Source organism: Grus americana, chromosome 7, assembly GCF_028858705.1.
Source record: "Grus americana isolate bGruAme1 chromosome 7, bGruAme1.mat, whole genome shotgun sequence".
In the NCBI taxonomy this organism is placed as follows: domain Eukaryota; kingdom Metazoa; phylum Chordata; class Aves; order Gruiformes; family Gruidae; genus Grus; species Grus americana.
This window is the reverse complement of record NC_072858.1, coordinates 12,046,010-12,062,466: the sequence shown is the minus strand read 5'-3', so window position 1 is coordinate 12,062,466 and position 16,457 is coordinate 12,046,010. Positions and strand designations below refer to the sequence as shown.

Sequence of the window (16,457 nt, the reverse complement as noted above, 5' to 3'; positions counted from 1 at the left end):
GATGCCCCCTCCCTGGCAGTGTTCAAGGCCAGGTTGGATGGGGCTTTGGGCAACCTGGTCTAGTGGAGGGTGTCCCTGCCCATGGCAGGGGGTTGGAACTAGATGATCTTTGAGGTCCCTTCCAACCCAACCATTCTATGATTCTATGAGCCCTGGGGGGGTCTGGGGCGCATGGGGAACTGGTGCTGAGACATGGCCCATGCGGAGGCTGGTGGATGCCCAGGCTGAACAAGCCAGCGGAAGATTGCCGCTAAAGGCTTTGCCTGGATGAGCACAGGAGGCAGCACTATTTATTTCGTTTGAATAATACATGACTAATAAGTTAAATAAGAGAAAGTGGAATGAGCTTTCCGGTTAAGCCAAAATGTTTGATGCTTGTTTCCTGGGCATTTTGGGCCTCTGGGAAGCTTTGAAGTGGCCCTAATGAACTTGCCAATGTAGATAATGTAAAATATTTTAATAATTAATTTAGCAGGCAGTGCTGTCTATGATATATAATCTGAAACGCTTAAAGAGATGAAACTGTCCTTTCTAAGCACCCGTTTGATCTCGACTAAAATGGTGCAAGTTCTGTTGCAAAGATTTGTATGAAAGCATTTAAAAATACCTGGCTTTTAATTAAATTGTCCTAATTGGGCTATCTTTTATGTTCTCATAGCTCTGTGTTTGCATCAGATTACAAAAGAGAGGGGTGACAAGTAGCAACCAAAATTGTCTGAGACCAACCTCGCCAAGTGACAGAGCCATTAACTCCATTGTAATCTTGATCTGTATCAAGTGATCAAGGTCAGGAAATAAGCCATAAAAGAACACCTGTTTTCTTATCAATTCTCCTATACCCATGATACCTTTATTACAGTTGTAACTTTCATTTCATTCACCTTCTCTTGTTGGGCACCTGTGAAATTTAGGCTGTTTTGCAAGCTGATCTCCCAAGATGTCCCCTGCCCGCGGGGCATGCCCACAGCCTTTTCATGGCAGGAGCTCTTTGGCATGTTGGTGAGACCACGGTGTTGGAGGTCAACCCAGTGACCTGTCTGCAGTCAGGACACATCTCTTCCCCCCCAAAGTGCCAGCTGCAGTGCAGGGTGCTGTGGGAGACAGCAATAGGAAACGGGGATTTGTAGCAGAGGGCTGAGCATGTGCACGGCTCTCACCGAGGGCGGGGAATGCTACGGCTCAGCTCATGCTATAGCCTGGCTTTTGGATCGTGGCATTTTGCCAGTGGCTTGGGACATCTCCTGGACACCAGCCAGGTGAAAGGATGCTCTCAGGACCGCCTTGCCACCGCAGGGACCAGGGCTGCCAACCCCATGGAGCTCTCCCATTGCCATGGTCTCACAGCAGCCCCACCACAGCAAGGGAACATCTTAGGAGACCTGTGAGGGATTAGAGGCAGGGAGGGGGAATCACTTTCCCTGGAGCAGGGGAAAAACATGCTTTTATGAGGTTGCACATGTGGCCAAACAGCCCCTTCCATCCACGTGACAGCGTTGGGATTGCCCAGACAATAACTGACCCACTTGTATTTGTGTTTCACAGAGGCTGTCCTGCAAACCGTCACGTGCAAGTTGTTTTACTCACAAAAGCCCCACAGTGAGTTTGGTTGCAGTCATGTCTCTGTGCTGGCTAGGCAAGGTCACATCCTCCCAGCCCGGAGGCACGCAGGAGAGAGCGAGTATTTTAAGTGCAGTTTTCTTCCTACTTCCACCCTAGAAAATTACCTAACAAGAATTAATGTCAGTGTTTTGGTACTATATAACAGCAGCACTGTAGTGTGCCAAGGTAAGGAAGGGCCTGAGAACAGTTCAGCAGAAAATTGCTTTTATTTTAAGCTCTCAGCTCTGAGTTAAATGGATGTTTACAACACATGGCACAAGTCCTTTTGGATCACATTTAAAATGAATTTTGTATGTTTGGAAACACTGAAACCAGAAACTGCAACAACAAATGGTGTGTTTGGGGTAAAAGATAGCAGGGAGAGGAGGAACAAGCGTATCTAGAGATCGTATCTTCGTTTTTCTTGGGAGGACAATTTATCCAGCCAGCCCTGGAAGCTGATCATGGTTGGGTGGTTCCCAGCAGCTGCATTTGGAAAGGAAAGGGAGGCAGCAGCAGGCCAGGTAGATATCCCAGTACTTCCGCGTCTTGCTCTTTTCAGTTAAATACCAGATGTTAGGACTTCACTTGTAAACCTTTAACGACAAGGATAAAAATGAAATGTTTGCTGAGTTCTCTGCCTGGCTCTGTTTCCACACCAAACAATGCACACACATCCCTGCTCACCTGCACTCGCCTGTCTGCAAGTGAAACATGAGCCTTGTGGCGATTTCCAAGGCTTCTTCATTTTCCCTTGTCTGCTCTAGCAGGAAAAAATATGGGAAAAGCTAGCTCTCACGCATGCAAAAGAGACCACGGTGGTCGCTGGTGCCCTGTTAAGTGCTTTAGGAGATCATTTGTTCAGCTTGCATAAAACTTCATGCTGCTATGTAAATATATCCCAAAGGAATTGGATATATTTATGTATATATTCCATATTTAAATCTGAAAATCATGCATATTGCACAACAAAGGCTTTTATTCAGTTCATATGATGCCATTATTCCTCAAAGTCTTCACTAGCACAAACATTAACAGGGTGCAGTGACTTGCCTGTGTTTTGGTCTGACACCTGGGAAGCATTTTTATTACACAAGGTTTTCTTATCTGCTCTGGCAATAAAACTAATGGAGCCAGGTGTCTTCACACGTGTGGCCTGGATCCAGTGCCTCTGCTTTCCATGCCGCCCCTAGGTCCCACTGCTCTCCCCGTCCACTCGGGCAGCACACGGGAGCCCTCCTGTGAGCTGCTGCCAGGGCTGGGGTGAGTACCACGTCTTCTCCGGGCTGTTTAAGGGCTCCAGGAGTCTGTGTGGACGTGCTGATGGACAAATGGAGATGGGCAACGCACACAACCTCATTTCCTTAGGAAGCCAGTTATCAACCAGGCACGCATTTTGGGTTGCATCACCACACCTTTGAGATGCATCTGGGATTGCCAGTGAGGGACCAGACATGGATTTTGTTTCTAAGTAACATTTGCAGTACAGTAGAGATGTATTTGCAAATCATATATATATATATAAAAATATATGTATAAAAGCACCACATTTTACAAGCCCTGACTCCCACCTGACGTCACCTCCTTTGTGAGCGGGGCCCACTCACCTGTCACACAATCCCTTGGGCCTGAAAGTGTTGAAACAATTTGGTGTCCCATGCTGTGCAATATATTAAAGGAATCACAGTACAAGAAACAGATGTTTATTCCAGTGGGTGCAAGAGTCCAGACAAAAAGTATTGGGTTACTGTCTCAGATAACGGGACAAAGCGGAAAACTTGGGATTAAACATTCTACATGTGTCCCACATAGAAACTGTAAACCTTAAAAGTGTGGCCCAGGTCCCGTAACTGGCCTCATGGGAGTGAACCCTGCAGTTGCCATGTGGCCGTCCCAGGTTGCCATCAGCACTCGAGCACAAACCTGGGCGCTGGCACGTGCCCTGCATGTTACACCAAACTCTGAGGCTGTTTGAGTGCTTTAGTTTGGTGCCTTGTCACATTTTTTAACTCCCATGCCCAAGGTGGGTGATCCGTAGCCCGTGTCCATGAGAGGTTTGGGACCATCTCAGACCCCATCTATGATATTTCAGGTCTTTGGGCACTGCCACTGCAGAACTGAGCCCTGGGTTTTCAAATGAGCTGTTTTCCTTAAAACAAAGGCTCATTATGTTTGATTAGTTGTTTTCATCTGTGAAACCAAACCTCTAGATTAGGAGTCAGAAAAACTGGGCTGATTTTTTTTCCAAGTGCAACATGAAATGTGAGGAGCTCCAGAGAAGTTTGGAGCTGGGATGTCACTGTCAGGTCAGCTGCTTGGCTCTTAGCAACTCAGTGCAGGCAACGTTTACTCAAAACTCTGTGCAGGAGAAAGCATGAGCCTGAAAAAGCAAATGAAGGAATGAAAAGGGTTCCTGTAGAAAGACAGTGCATATTCAGGGATGCTCCTTGCCTGCAACTTTTCTGCCATGCACTAATTCTGTTACCGCCAGCAGGAAATCGTTGCCCACATGGGTCCTGTTTGGGGTCATCTGGAAAAGACCTGGGGTCTGGGCAGTGCTCTGTGCTCGGGGTCCCTGAGGGATGGCAGCCTCTGGCCCCCGCAGGGTGGCAGTCACCAGAGAGCAGTGTGAGATCAGACCTCCAGCCAAACACCCCTGCTTTAAACCCACCATTCCTGCCACCTGCAACCACCGTCCTTTGGCTGGCAGCCACTGTGGAAAATGAAAAGCACCATTTTTACATTTTTAAATCTGTCTAAACAGACCTTTGCTCAGGCAGAGCTCTGCCTCCTCTTGCACCTCAGCAAGTGCAGTATCACCACGAGTGCTTCTTGGCTGCAGGAGCTGAGCTTCACTCATAAAGGAGGAGAGATCTGCTGCTTCTTTCCTGTTCCTGTTTGCATCCCTCACCACGCTTAAAATGTGTTGTATCCTGAGTTATTCTTAAACAAGCCTTCCCATTGTTCGAGTCGCGGGTTATGAATTCTGTCCCTTTGAAGAAATATGACCCGTGCTATGGAAAAACGAGAATGATGTTAAGTCTGCACGAGATACTCATGGCTGTGACATACAGGAAAACATGAGAGCTTTGCACTGTCCTCATGAATGAAGCCACAGGAAGGAGGTGTGACAGGGCAGCGGACGAGCTGCTGGGAAACTTCCATGGTTCCTGATGCTGCACTGGCTCAATTTACATCCTCACTACATTTCCATTGACTGAAAATGTTCCTAATTTATTAAAGGGCTCCTCTGGCACTAAAAGCCTTGTCTCTGCTAAGAGATTTTTTTTTAATACCTAACAGCAGTGATTCAGATCGAATGTGTGACATTTGTGTCGTGACGACCTGTGCTGAGCAGGGCTGGATGACATGGAGACAATCATCAGTCCCCTGCACGTCTCTCCACGCTAGCACGGCTCCTTTATTCTCATCAGCAAAGCCAGCTGAGTATTAGCAAGACTGGGAGAAAACACTTGTGCCATAGAGACCAAAAGTGCCTCTCTGATAGCTGCACTCTCCTCCCCAGGACGCCGTTACCAGCCATGCAGGGTGTATTTTGCTGGAGCAGGAGACTTGATGATCTTAAAGGTCTTTCCCGACCAAAAAGATTCTATGGTTCTATCAAAAATCAAAATGCCGCAGCCAAAGGCCTGGTGCGGGCAGGTGCTGAGCATCACCGGGCGCAGCTTGCAGTCTGGAGTGTTTGGGGTTTGCTGCTGGGGCTCTGCGCCCCGCATTGTCCCTGCAGCCCCTCGGCCTTTTGTTCGCCCAGCCCCGCTCTCGGCTCCGGCAGCACCCACGCTCGCTGCCGCAGCTGCGGTGCCCATTGCTCAGCTCCTTCCCGTGCCTCGGCACCTCGCTCCTGGAGGCTCCTATCATGTGCAAAAGGGAAGAAGGCGGCAAAACAAGCACAGCCAGGATTCACACAATATTGCTGCAGCTCTGCCAGGAAACAGACTGTAAAAGTTCCTGTATTTAAAGCCTGGAGATGAGTTTTATTGTTAGTAGTTGTTATAGCAACCCGAGGTGCCGGAGAGTAATACATGCTCGGCGCGTTGCAACAGACTCTGACAAGTTCAAGGCTGTTGCCTTGCTGCTAAATCTTGTTGCCAAGGCAATGCAACATAAGGCAAGAGCCTGGAGAAATGAATACTGCTGACAGCTTGTGCCAGCAGGCTTGGTCTGATTAAAAGGGAACTTTTGAAAGTAATGTTAACTTAAACAGCACAGCAGCAGCAGAAGGGAAAGGGGAGCGCGGAGATGGAGGAGAGGATCCAGAGGAGGAGCAGTGGGTTAATGTCAAGCAACAGGTAAAGGAAAGCGTTTGATTAAAAAGCAATGTGGCTGAATGGGATGTCTTAGCCTGTAATGCAAGAAATGCACCACATTTTTTGGAGGGAGTAAAACAAAAATCACAAAATAGTCGATTTTTACTTTTTTTTTTAACTTGGGCAGTACTGCTGTAACTTGAATGGGAACTTTGGCTTTTTCCCAACGGTGTTGATAGTTTTCTCAGTAAATTTGTTCAGTGACATGGGTATTGTTGCTGTTGTAGTAAAAGCCATGAAGTAGCTCAGTTAACTTTCAATTTTATGTTCATTTCCAGCTTTTTTAAACATACTTCATGGCAAAATGTTAGCTGGAAAAAAGATGCAGCTGCAAGTTGATTTTTCTCTCCTGACTATGATTCACTGTTAATGTTGACAGTATGCTCTGAGTTAAAGGAAGAGTACCACCCCAAGGACCATAGAGTCAAAATAGACGATCAATGCTGAAGAAGTCAGGTAATTAAGTTAATTTCAACTACCAATACAATATTTTGACATGTACTTTGGGATACTAGGGCACTGAAATGCAAGTACTACTGAAGTGCCTCAAATAGATATGCAATGATCTCAGATGAACTTGTTGACTTGTCTATTGATTTGTGAGTAAAAGCATAACATTTCTTAAACGATTACCACAGCAGTATTCTGATCCGCTCCTGCTTACATCCCATGCATTTTACATTTTCATGCACTGTCAATAGCTAAAAATGACCTCACGTTTTCCTATTCGAGGTCTATTTCATCATGTGCATCTTGCAGTACAGCAGCAGTGTACAGTAGTTTACCCAAGACCACCAGATGCCCCATGGGGGAGTGTGTTCTCCTGGCACCTGCTGTGGATTCTGGAAAAGTTGTCAGGTCTGCAAGTACTTTGTACTATTTAAAAATGGGAAACTAAGACATGGGGAGTGATTTGCCAATTGTACTGGAAATTTTTTGTGTGCAATCATGGGCAGAGCCATCTCTATTGACCTTCATAAAAGTAAGGCTTTTAATTAACTGTGAAATATTTTTGTTCTAATTTGAAGTTCTCAAGCCGTGGGCCACGAAGCAGGCAGGTGACTGGTCATATGCTTGTAACCATCATTTGTTTTTCAGCAGCTAAATTATATTCAAAGAAGCTAGGATTGTGTTACTTGCAACCTCGCTGCTGTTACTGGCATGTTTCCACAGTCTCCATCCATCTAGCTGTAAGATATAATATGATCAGAATGTGAGATATTATATGATCAGAAAGAAGAGAAAACGTGGTTCAGTCAATTGTGAAGGGAACATGACATTGCCCAAGATGATGCTTTTATGTGAAGACTGTCCATTGAATAAAGAAACGTGAGAATCCTAGAACTGGGCATTAGCATTTTTTTGAATAAGAAAGCAAAAGGAAACTCTATTTTTAGCCTTAGTTGAATTTCTCTGCTGGTGATTCCACACATGGTGTTACTTCTTAATATATGCAGGAGAAAATTTCAAAGCCGTATCATTCCTTTTTCTGAAGAGATGCACATACAGAAGTCTGGCTAGTAAAAAGACAACACCATACGGGCAGGTCACACAGCAGCATCTACACTTACTCGATCTGCAGGATCCCAGAGCATTTCCAAGCCCTGGCTCTCCTATCTGCAGGTCCCATCTGCCCTTGATGCCTGTGACAGTAGGGCCCTTCTTGGAAGGTTTCTAGACCATTTTTACAACCCCGAGTGTGTCCTGTGATGTCTCCTCCAGGACAGACGGGATGCATAGAGGAAGCTCAGACCCCTCCAGAGGAAACCACGGCTGAATCACACTGCAGCTAAGTGCACCTTGGCACGCACTCCTAAACACGGGGGCACACCCCAAGGGCTTCCCCCTCTGCTTTCTTCTGCCTCCTACCCCTCTCCCAGGCTCTGCACCTGTTTAGTCGCTCAAGAGTCACCCCCAGAGAGCAAGGAAGCAACACGGAGCCAGGACAGCGTGTCATCAAGATAGCTACTGATAGCAGAGTAGACAGAGCTATTTCCAGAATGATTAATACTATTAGCACATGCTGAAGCTTAAGGCTGAACATAAGCTTTAGAGGAATGGATTTTGATGTAACAAGTGAATAAATGAGACAACTGTCAGAACAATGAGTGGTGAACCAAGTAAAGATCCTTAGCGTGGGAGATGCAAAGCACTGCCTGCTGGCCTGTTTTCACTGGAGCTGCTGGTAAAATTCCCGTTGCCCTTCAGGCTGCAGAAATAGCCCAGCAACGGCGCGTGGCACAGAGGTAACCAAACTAGCCGGCAGCAAGGCTACTCCCACAACTAATTAGCCACACGACATTTTAGCGGGGCCACAGCAATGGTAACACCCTGGGAGCCAAGGCACTGTTCCCCCCCACAGCCCAAACCATGCACCACCGCTCCTGCAGCCCATTGGGGGATCTTTGTGCCGCCCTTTGCTGTCCATACCTGGAGCGCTTGCAAGAGGACCAGTCTGAGGCTTCATCCTGTTGCTGAATAAAAAGCATGTCTTAAAAGGGCCATCTGAGTTACGCTATCTTCTCATAATCCCCACTCTGGAGGTCTCAAATGCCATAATTGAAAACCCGCTGTTCATCTTCTGAAAGTCAGATTTAACCTAATATAAGCAGGTCCCAGAAGGACAGTATTTTGTATAATCAGTTACATTGCTCGGAATATGTTTAGCATTTTTCTGTTTTTCTTCTCCTGACAGTTTTCTCACAGGAGAGCAGGCAAACAAAACCTAGTCATAGCTATGCAATATCCTCTTCCCCAATTTCTTTTTTTAACCCCAATCACCAAGGATACTTGTTTTCCTAAGAATATCACATTGTAGGGGCAGTTTTTAATTTCCTTTTTGAAAACCTATTCCTCTCTTTCTTACACGAGACATCTTGACAATAGAGGTCCTGAATGGATTCACCAAAAACTGGTGGGTTTTGTTACCTTAGAACTGTGTCTGCAAAGAAGTCCCACGCTCAGGGTGTTTCTCTGGAGTAGCTAATTCAGCTTGGACGGAGCCACATGATCCCCCTTTCCAGTCTTGCCTTATGGCCTCTGAGGAATGTTGCATTGGCTGCGAGGGAATTACTAGGTCTTGGCAAGACATGTTAATATCCTCGCAAAGACTTGTTAGGGACCAAGACTTCAGTCTCCAACTATTTCCTCTGATAAAGCAGAGTATTCACAGCAGTTCATTAGTCTTGAATCACTAGTTTGACTTTCTTTGAGAGAAATGAAACTTCCCCACAAACCAGAAGGACTCTGCAAGTAAAGCTGGCTGGTGTTGCCTGCCTGTCAGCAGACTTTGAAACAGGAGCACAAAGTGTCGGATCCAACTGGAGAAATCAGTGGCTCAGGACGCTTCAGTCCAGGGTTAGGAAAATGAACGCCCAGGTGGCAGAGACATTATGAATTATGGTAATATCTGCTCCACTGGGATTTGAAAGACAGTATATAAAGTCCATCAGGACATCTGAAAACTTGGACTCTCACGTGTGGGGATGCAAATTTGATGTTTCCTCCCAAAGACCTGCCCATGTTCATACATAAAGTTCATAGCAGCAACAGAACTATGGTCCCATTTTACTACATCTGTTGTTTTGGGTTTTATTTTAACACTCAGTGTTATCTTTCTGTTAGCATCCGAAATTACACTGATAATCCTTGAAAGCACGAGAGCGTGAGTATCATATCTACAGCTGGATCTCTCTGCTAGGAAGTTAGTTACACAGCATGGAAAGTATTTTTACTATCTCATTTTGAATCATTGATAACAACATCACAAGTGAAGGGACCGTATTGTTTGTCCATGAAATGGGGAGGAACCGCTCCCACAGTCCCAGCACGTCGCTATCCCGAGTGCCCGCTCGCAGGGCAGAGAGGCAAGACCTGAGTTACACATTTTGTAAACCAGGAGCAGCTTTCTCGAAGCATAGGGGGCACAGCACCAGTGTAAGTGACAGAATGCGGATCATGAAACTGATCCCTCCATGATGGTTTTCCAAAGCACCGGTACCACTGAGCTGAGCTTCAGAGGACACCGTAACGGAGCCGTTTCCCTGAGAGCTGCCCCCCAGCAGCAGCAGCCGGCCCTGGCCCCTGCGACCGGAGCGCTCGATCCAAGTAAGGGTATCAGTCCGATGCTCAGAAATTCCCGGCTGACTCACGACCCCTGCGTGCTGGTCTCTTTACACCTCTCATGTTGGAAAAGGAAGTGAAACAGCTGGTTCTCGTGTATACCTTCAACAGCTTTGAAAAGCCCCGCTATTGTAGAAAAATGGAGCAGAGCTGTGAGGTCTGGAGCTGGTTTCCTACCCGAAAGGCAGGCAGGATGCTGGATCCGTAGCTGCAGTTTGGTTTGACAACGGACCAACTCCAACACCGGTGCTCTCATCTGCTTTAATGTCAGCTGATCATTTGTGTGCCACTTTCCTATCTGGCACCATTCAAGTCTGTACCAAAGACTAAAGTCCCTCCAACTTTCTGAGGAGTGGTGGCACAAATCGCAGTCTTGATCAGTGTCCTTTGCTGTCATCCAATCCATAGTTTTGACACTGGGATCCAAATCAGGACCCTAGCTCAGCAGCTACGCAAGGACGCATCCTATTCCAGCCTCCCTTGGGCTGTGCGTGTCCTTAGTTAGGCACATGTTTAAAGAAGTCACTACAGCCATGCTTAAGTCTCGAGAAGAAGTATCCCAGCAGAAGGACAGAGAACCGGCTCGATCAACCGTACACAACGAGACCTGTTCAAGCCAGCTAATTGTTAATCCTGTGTGTACAAATCCACAACATAACTCACTGTCCTGCTTGGCAGAAGAGTGTTATTGCCTCTTGGGAAACAAGCATTCCTGATCAAAGGCTTTCCTTGTAGAATAAATAAACAAACCTAACTAATGCGTGTGTATGTGTATATATATATACAGTTCACATGGATTTATATGACATGTTGCATATGCTAATGTCAGTCCATCTGAGGGGGGTAGAAACTGATGGGGAAATTGTAGCTACATGGAAAGAACGGGAATTTCCCGGTGAACCTCAGCATGGCAGAGAGACTGTGCTCAGAGGTTGTAAAAGACTTCTGCAGCCTGCTAATTATATGCTAACCAAATCTTATTACAAACAATTACTAAGTATAGGCACGTTTGTTGGTTTTGCTAATGACGTTAATGTCTTTTTTGATGATTTGCAGAGCTACAGGGGGCCAGAGACTCAATTTGTACCGATGTATCTCCCACTCTGGTGAAGCCTAGGGACCTCTGTTGATGTTTGACATCTTTTCACCATCTATCTTTAGACAATTCAAGGTCTGTTCTCTGCACAGTAGTTTAAGCTGCGTCTTCTGGTGTGTAACATTTATACACATTCAGAATTCTACTTAGATAGCGGATCTGTGTATTATTTTCTAGTTTATAAGTGATGGCACGTAGAATTACACATTACTGTTGTTAAAAGGAATTCATGCTTTTACTCCTCCACAGTTTCCTTATCTCCCTTAGCAAAATGGCTGCGACACTGAAGTTTGCTGTGTAGTTTCATTTATCTTTCCCTGCAGAGTCCCAGAGAGTTTGGACACCCCACTTAAAAGCACTGACTTTGCGATTTATTGTAAGTCTTCAGCAGGGAAAGGGACAGACTTGGAGCTGGTTAAAACACATTCTGAAGAATTACCAGGATTTGCCGGGCAAAGACAAGCAAAGGTTTTTCTCTCACACGCTTTCACATACCTCTGTGACTGATTTGTTTTGAGTTTCCAGCGTCTGTTTGCACAAACGTGATCATCGGTCCCGCTGCCCTTCTCCGCTTCCTGTCTGAGAACGAACCGAGACAGTCAGCAGAAGCAATCTCACGTCCTTTAGTACGAAAACCACTGAACACAGTTTGTCCCGCCAGGGAAATCTGTGCTTTAAGTATGTGAGTAATCCCCTGACTTCATAGGAATATCTCTGGATGGATTTTTTTTTTAAGCGTGCTCTTGATGGCTGCAGCAACAGAAGGACATTTGCTGAACACGCGAGTGCAGGGAGCTCCGTGTAGGCGCTGCCAGCCCATGCAGCTCTTTGGGGAGCCCTGCTGCGCTGGGGTAGCAAGCTCCTGCCCCCCAGCTTTCGATCTGGCCGTTCCTAGCATTACACATCCCTGGGAATACACTCAGAAACTACAGATGAGGTCATTCCCAAGAGTCTGCTAAGGTATTTGGGGCCCTTGACACTGAGAGGAGCTAAAATCTTACACCCTATGCATGGTTTTTAAAGGGAAAGTGGAACTCTTTTTATAGTACATTAGCAGTTTGTTAATCTTGAATTGGTAAATGATTAACTCCTCTACAATGTTTTTATCGTTATCGTTAGAGATTGTGCTAACATACGTTCTTCCTTCTTATTTGCTTCAAAAGAGGTTTTGGGAGTAACAGTTACCTATGCAGAATCCAAAATCAAACATTATTTGTGAATTACTATTGTTTATGCATATTAACAAATTTGAGGCTGATTTCATCTCTCCGCTGTCCTTTCAAGTGATCCATCGAATATGAAAAGCAACAATTTGCCCAAAAGGTCTTGAATTTGACTTGATGCTCTAAACTTCAAAACTTTTGTCCAGGAAATTATGCCACATGCTCCTCTGCAGGTCCAGACTTAGAACAACAAGCACAGTGTGCGAAGATACATCACCACTGCGGGCAGGGGCTGACTCTAGCTTTGTCCTATATCCAGTTTTCTTGGGATAGTGAAGAAAGTGGACACTTACCCTGGAGTCGAGGATAGGTACAAAAAGCCTTTTTCAGAGCTACTGAATCAATACTCACATCCCCCAGCCCTTGACCTTACGCTCCCGCACTTCCATGCTCCTCTCCCCAGGCAGCCGTACTGGGCTTCCCACCAGGTGTGGGTCTGGTGACAGCACAGCCCTGTCAGAGACGGCAGTTCAGCTTCAAGTCACAGTTAATGTGCTGACAAAGAACTCCCGACTTGTTGTTCAACCAACGTAGACCTTTTGCCCGAGTGTAGATGGTGCTGAGCTGACAAACGTGGGTTTCTTGCTGTGCTCCAAATGCATCATCAGAATCACAGATTAGAGATGTCTTTTTAAAAATGTGTTCTGAACGTGAGTTTTTGCTTCCAAAAATAACTTGTATTTTGCTCATATTAGAAGAGCAGGATGTTCTTTCCTGTCCTGAAGGGATAAGGAGGAAATGAGAACTATGGGATTTTTATATGATATGAGCTACTATTCTTCTGGACTAGTGCTGTGAATCTTGATTTATTTTTTTTCACCCAGCCTTAGTATTTTATTCCCCCTGGACCTCATTTTGCTTTCATTCATGCTGATGTTACCCCGGTGAAGCTCTCTTTGATTTCAAAGGAATTCCTCCATATTTATAACCTCTCCCATCCTGAGGCAGTAGGCATTAGAAGGGAGGCATCCTACTGAAGAAAGCCGATGCTGAATGTCTCAAATCCCATTTTGAACGAGATTAAATCAGTTGAGAGACACAAGTGGGGGCAGAAAGCATCCTTTCCTGTCCTCTGCGTTCGAAGGAAAGAGACGGCTGTTTAGAGGAAATGTGAACGTAATGGACTGTACATTTGTGTCCCATTGTACTGAGGTCTGACAGGAAACACTTGGGGCCGATTCAGGAAAAAGTAAATAGTATTCCTTTATAATACTCTCATAACCTCGGCTATCCTGCAGTATTTGACTACATCCCTGTCTTTAATGTATATATTCTCACAGCTCTCTCCAGAAGACCAGAAGGAAATCTGGCCACTGGGGAGCGGGGGAGGCATGGGAAGAGATTGTGCAGCAATTTCCAGCTGACGGCCCTCCTCAGTGACAGCAAAAGTCCAGGGGCTCTCTCTCTTTTAAACCAAAGGGACTCCGGAGCAGCTGCCATTACTGACTGCCACCATGGCGGCTCCTTATGGGAGGAGAGCTGCAAATACCGAACTTTGGGTAATTTCTGAGCAGCCTCCGCCAAGTCCGTGAGAGCACTCTCTCGACATCGGCTCTCACCATAATGTATAGATGGCTGCGGCGAGGTCTCCCACCACATGCATGGGGCTGCAGACTCCTCAGCAGGCACTGGGGAATCCCTTGACTAGAGGTTCATCCTGCAGCAGTGTGGAAAAGGCTCCAGCCCTCAGCATTTAGAAACTTAGCTGAAGCTGAAGTGGTCTGTAGGATCAGTGCTGCTCCCTGGAAATGCCTCTCATTGCTCCGGAGGGAGCCTGCCTCCCGGAGTGACCGGGGTCAGGGAGCTCTTACTGTCCTTTGCCCGTGGGGAACATGCAGTACCACCGGTGTCTGGCTTTTGCTGTATGGCTCTCAAAGCTGCAAAGATTGCAAAAGAAACCACCCCCACCCCCCCGCCCCATAACCCAGAAGAGATGGATTGAGGACATAACGCCCTTGATTGAAAAAGGAGGCACCCATGAAACCTTGTGATATATTTTTTTTTTTTTTAGCTGGAGCAAAAGTAATTTGGCATGCATGTCCCCTGAGCTGCTTCCTAAACCACAGCTGCATGAGGAATTATCTAGCTCTTAGCTGAAGAAAAAAAAAACCCAACTAAAAAAAATCCTTAAAAAAACCCCCAACATGTAGGTCATTAAAGTGCTAATAAAAAATGTTGATGAAACTCTGAGCAGTGCTCTGATTATCTCTCTGTGGAGAATGAAGAACTCATTAACATGAGCTCCATGCCACTCCCTCCTCCTTTCTCAGAGTTTGGCATAAAGCAAGGAAACAAATGTTTGTGGTTTGGCCAAGTTTCTAATGAGTAGCTCAGCTAGGTCCACTGATTAGACACATGGCTTTACGGAGGGTGAAAAGGCTGCAGTACCATGTAAATTGGCAAAGTATTTCTGCTAGATCGGGTCCCCCAAAAGGAAACGCTTTACCTGTTCTGTGGATTTTTGCAATGTAATTAGCAGGAAATGTACAGAGAGAGGGTTTTGTTGACATGGCAGACAGGGAGCAATGCTGTGAGGTCCAGAGAGTGTAACAGAGCCGGATGTATGTCTGAGGACCCAACTCCCCAAAAATGCAGTGCCATGTCAGCTTACTATGGGTTTGGTTTCACTGGTGAAGTGGTTGTTTTGGTTTTGGGTTTTTTTAACACTAAGCTACAGCCTGACCCCGAAAGAACAGTCCCAGCTATTATCTGTCCTCCCTGCTCTAGATGTTACCTCTCCTGCTCCACAGAAGGATGTCTATGCAGCAGCCCCCAGGCACCGCAGGAGCCCGCAGGCAGGCAGCGCAGGCAGAGATCTCCATTTGCTGCATCATCTGCAGGAGCTGCAGCACAGAGACGTGCCTAACTAGAACTGGCTGAGGCCAGTGATTGTCCAGCAGCACCTAGCAGTTGTTTCAAAGGAGGGAACGAAACCTCCAGAAATCCTGGGAGAAGTGTCTCCCATGCAGGAAAGTTTCTTCTTGATCCTGGTTGTAATCCATTTACAGCCTGAATCATGGGGACTTGTCATCTCCATAATCTTCCCAGGACTAAAGTAAAACTCATCCACATGCCGAGGAAAAGAAAACTCACCCTACAATAAACACGAAAAGCATCTTTACATGCCTCAAAGCATTCTGCTGGGATAAGCAACTGCTGCCTCTGAAATTCAAATCTCAAAGCGTGTGATCAATGTCACGCAGCACCTTACCACTCAAACCAGGCTCCTCAGACATCAAGTCTGTCCCCTGCTGTTGCAGACAATGCATCAAATAATGACTTTAATAAACTTTGTCTCAAAAGCAGTGAGATTTTTCCATTCCCAATGGCCCACCCCCAAAAAAAGGTGGAATTTGATTGCTCTAATGGTTAACAACCCTCCTCTAATTTTGAGCTTCAATTTGTGTGTGGCCAGTTCATACCCCATTGCTTTTGTGCCAGCACGATCTCTAGCTAAGCAGTTGTCTTGACCAGTGTGAAGTCCCGATCCACCGATTTCATTGCACTATCACCCTCACTTTCAAAATCACACCTAAAGTTTGACATTTCTTGGCCTTTTCAGGTTGAAAGTTTATTAAAACATGATACAGCTGTAATTTTTTCTAAAAGGAAACAAAAATGAGGGGATGAGCATGTAAGGAACAGCCCTACTAATTCCATGAATGTTGTACTGAATAAATGGCCAAACTGGAGAGCCAATTGCTTCAACCTTCAAAATGCACTCTGCATGTAGGTAGGTGCCTGTAAACACACTCACCCATATTCTTCCTGCACCCAAGGTAAGTTTTAATTTTCTACAGCCACCAGATAGTTAGTTGTGTTAAATAACAGGTGCTGTACCACCTCATCCCATCATTAGTGGCTGGTGCCTACAGGTTCCCATAGCACTGGTCCAGCCTGGCGGAGCCATCTCAGCACTGGGTATAAATTTGCAAAGTTAAAACATGTTCTGCATCCTCTTCCTATCCAAATCAAATATGCCATGGCTGGGTAGTTTGGTGCCTCAAGCACTTTTTTTTTGTCCGAAGACCTCTCTAGCTCCTGAAGGGCCTTGCTTGCCTTTCTGTGAGGGACTTGTAGCTCCTGTAC

At 46.0% G+C, this 16,457-nt stretch overlaps 2 long non-coding RNA genes across 2 annotated transcripts; one reads left to right on the top strand and one right to left on the bottom strand.

Annotated features, from left to right (window-relative positions):
* Nucleotides 1-1,833: 1,833 nt before the first annotated feature.
* LOC129208650 (uncharacterized) lies at nt 1,834-8,655 on the bottom strand. Its single transcript, XR_008577869.1, has 3 exons — nt 8,358-8,655; nt 4,366-4,613; nt 1,834-2,195 (listed from the first exon to the last, which is right to left on the bottom strand). It is a non-coding gene; the product is annotated as an uncharacterized LOC129208650 (long non-coding RNA).
* LOC129208651 (uncharacterized) lies at nt 5,610-10,375 on the top strand. The gene is made up of 3 exons (XR_008577870.1): nt 5,610-5,909; nt 6,307-6,383; nt 9,919-10,375. It is a non-coding gene; the product is annotated as an uncharacterized LOC129208651 (long non-coding RNA).
* Nucleotides 10,376-16,457: the final 6,082 nt, after the last annotated feature.